The sequence below is a fragment of the Somniosus microcephalus genome, chromosome 24, assembly GCF_052327205.1.
Source record: "Somniosus microcephalus isolate GS21.2 chromosome 24, FLI_Smic_1.0, whole genome shotgun sequence".
Lineage (NCBI taxonomy): Eukaryota > Metazoa > Chordata > Chondrichthyes > Squaliformes > Somniosidae > Somniosus > Somniosus microcephalus.
Window position 1 is genome coordinate 10240273 of NC_141010.1, and position 3693 is coordinate 10243965.

Here is a 3693-nt window from a genome sequence, read left to right on the forward strand (position 1 = left end):
TCACGACCTTTGGGTTGCTACTCCAGGACCATAACCACTCGGCTACTGTTCTCCAAAATATAGAGTTCATCCTCTGTCGTGACAGAAGCTGATAAATTTCTTAAACGTTGCCTACATTATAACAGCGACGACCCTTAAAAAGTAATTTATTGGCTGTGATGTGCTTTGGGACACCCTGAGGACATGAAAGGTGGCCTAGAACAGCAAGTTTCCTTCTTTAAATGCAAAGTAATGCTCAGTGCATCAACAGGAATATGTCGGGAACAATTTGCCGCGTTTTCGTGTGAATTAATTGTTTTTTTAATGTAGAAAAACTTCCCAAGTTGCTTCATGGAGGTAGATTTAAAAATAAAATGCAGACTGTGCCAAAGAAGGAAATATTGGATAGGGTGACCAAAAGCTTGGTCGGAGATGGGTTTTAAGTAGGATCTTAAAGGAGGAGAGGAGGGTGAGAGGCAAACAGGTTTAGGTAGGGAATTCCAGAGTGTGGGATCGAGGTGGCTAAATGCATGGCAGCCAATGGTGAAAGTACGGGACGTGCGCAGGAGGCCAGAGTCAGAGTCAGAGATTTAGGGGAATGGCGGAGTGGTGGTGATGTTACTGGACTAGTAATCCAGAGGCCTGGACCTAGTGATCTGGAGACAGGAGTTCTCCCAAACCCCACCACGGCAGCTGGAGAATTGAAATTTAAATTCAGTTAATTAGATAAGTCTGGAATAAAAAGCTAGTGTCGGTGATGGTGACCATGTAACTACCGGAATGCCGTAAAAACCCATCTGGTTCACTAATGTCCTTTTTAGGGAAGGAAATCTGTCGTCCTTACCCGGTCTGTGACTCCAGACCCACAGCAATGTGGTTGACTCTTAACTGCCCTCTGAAACGGCCTCACAAGCCACTCAGTTGTGCTTGTCAAGGGCAATTAGGGATGGGCAATAAATGCTTACCAGCAATGCCCACATCCCATGAATGAATTTTTAAAAAGAATAGAGCGTTCAAAGGGTGTGGTGGGGGGTGTGTGTGGTGTGGTTGATGTTATAGGGCTGGAGGAGGTTGCAGAGATGGGGTGGGGTGAGGGCATCAAGGGAGCTAAATGTAAGGATGAGAGTTCTAAATTTGAGGTGTTGCAGGACCGGGAGCCGATGCAGGTCAGGTGAGGACAAGGGGCGATGGGTGAGCGGGACTTGGTGCGAGTTAGGACACGGGCAGCAGGAATGTGTTGGCACACTGCTCAAATCTGATGCCACAACCAAGCTCCAATATCCCCATGTGCAGGTAATCCGAGAGCTCACCTGTGACCCGAGAAAAATGGCTTAACCTTGCTTCTGGTAGCACTGCTTTGTTTATATTCCAGTCATGTCTCTGGAGCCTTAAATGCAGCATTAAAGATTAACGGCTGACTGTAAAAGGTCAGGAAGTCATGAGGTGCATATTTTTAAATTGGAAGGATTTTTGCCGACGGTAACCTTAACAAAACCAATGCGCCTCACTGAAAATAAATTAAGCACCACAGCCTGGTGTAGACTGGGCAGAAGGGACCTCCGCTCTTGTGGGCAGCTGGCCAGTTTGGAAACATCTCTTCGATGTAGTTTTTGTTTTATTTATGACTTTGATTTCTATATTTTTTCTACCCTCCCTTCTCTAGCAGTGCTGACTCTTGCCAAGCTCCAGTTCAACAACCCACCCGGCCAAGTGTGATTGTTTACGTGCAAGACTAGATAGTGGGGGGCTGGCAAGTTATTCGACCGTGGAGGGCATCACAGCTGAGCCTGATCCTGTCCCTGCCTATTGACCACACACCTGCATGTTCCATAAGAACATAAGAATTAGGAGCAGGCAGTAGGCCATTCGGCCCCTCGAGCCTGCTCCGCCATTCAATAAGATCATGGCTGACCTTCGACCTCAACTCCACTTTCCCACCTGATCTCCATATCCTTTGATTCCCCTAGAGTCCAAAATTATATCTATCTCAGCCTTGAATATACTCAAAGACTCAGCATTCACAGCCCTCTGAGGCAGAGAATTCCAAAGATTCACAACCCTCTGAGTGAAGAAATTCCTCCTCATCTCGGTCTTAAATGGCCAACCCCTTATTCGGAGACTGTGACTCCTAGTTCGAGAGTCTCCAGCCAAGGGAAACAACCTCTCAGCATCTACCCTGTCAATCCCTCTCAAAATTTTGTATGTTTCAATGAGATCACCTCTCACTCTTCTAAACTCCAGTGAGTATAGGCCCAATCTCTCCTCATAGGACAACTCTCTCATCCCAGGAATCAATCTAGTGAACCTTCGTTGCACCGCCTCTAAGGCGAGGATGTCCTTCCTTAGACTAGGAATTCCAGCAGAATTTAGCATTTATTTAGCGCCTTTCACATCCTCAGCATGTCCCAAAAATACTTCCATCAAATGAACCGCATTTGAAGTGTAGTCACTGTTGTAATGTAGGCAGCCACTTTGCGCACAGCAAGCTCCCACAAACAGCAATGAGACGAATGACCAGTTAATGTTTCAGTGATGTTGGTTGAGGGATGGAAATTGGCCCCAAGGACACCGGGGAGCACTCCCCTTGCTCCTCTTCAAATAGTGCCGAGGGAACCTTTACATCCACCTGAACAGTTGGACGGGATCTTTATTTAAGGTCTCGCCTGTCCTGATATCTCCTCCTTTGGCACAGTGTCAATTTTTGTCTGATTAGGCTCCCGTGGAGCGCCTTGGGATGTTTTACTACGTTAAAGGTGCTATATAAATACAAGTTGTTGTTGTTGAGTGCAGGGTATATAAATATAAAGGCAATGTTCTACCAATACATATGAAGTGTCCACCTGAGCCCTACAGTCCAGTTCTGGGGATAGTAATTTTGATAATTTTTTTTAAAGACCCACAATATCTGGTCCATTTCTTCATTTGAAAAGCAATGTGTATTTGTACTTTTATTTATTTACGGGATTTGGGCGTCGCTGGCAAGGCTAGCATTTATTGCCCATCCCTACCTAGTTGCCCTCGAGAAGGTGGTGGTGGTGAGCTGCAGCCTTGACAACTGAGTGGCTGACTTGCTGGGCCATTTCAGAGGGCAGTTAAGAGTCGACCACATGGCTGTGGGTCTGGAGTCACATATAGGCCAGACCGGGTAAGGACGGCAGATTGCCTTCCCTAAAGGACATTAAGTGAACCAGACGGGTTTTTACGGCAATCCGGTAGTTTCACTGGTCACCATTACTGATACCAGCTTTTTATTCCAGATTTTATTTAATTAACTGAATTTAAATTCCCCAGTTGCCGTGGTGGGTTTGAACTCCCGTCTCCGGATCCATTTTTGCATTTGCCGTTATGCAGAGAGTGATTTTTTTTTAATTGCCTGCCCCCCCCCGGCCGCACCCTGTCCTGGCTTTTCTGGTAGTGGGTTTAAACTGGGCAAAGGGCTGGTCAGCCCCCCTCTCCTAGATTCATGGCTGCCCCAAAGCTGATCGAAGTGATGCTCAATTGAACCATGTCCTTTGTTTCCAGCGCTGCGAACTCTGTCCCCATAAAGACGGTGCCCTCAAGAGGACGGATAATGGAGGTAGGTGGTCAGTTATGACCGTTGTTGCATCTTTTAATGAAGATTCTAGCCCCAAATTGCAGAGTTCAGAGACTATAGGTAACGGCAAAAGTGATTTGATATCAGAAGTGCAGAGAGTTGCGATGTAAATATACTTC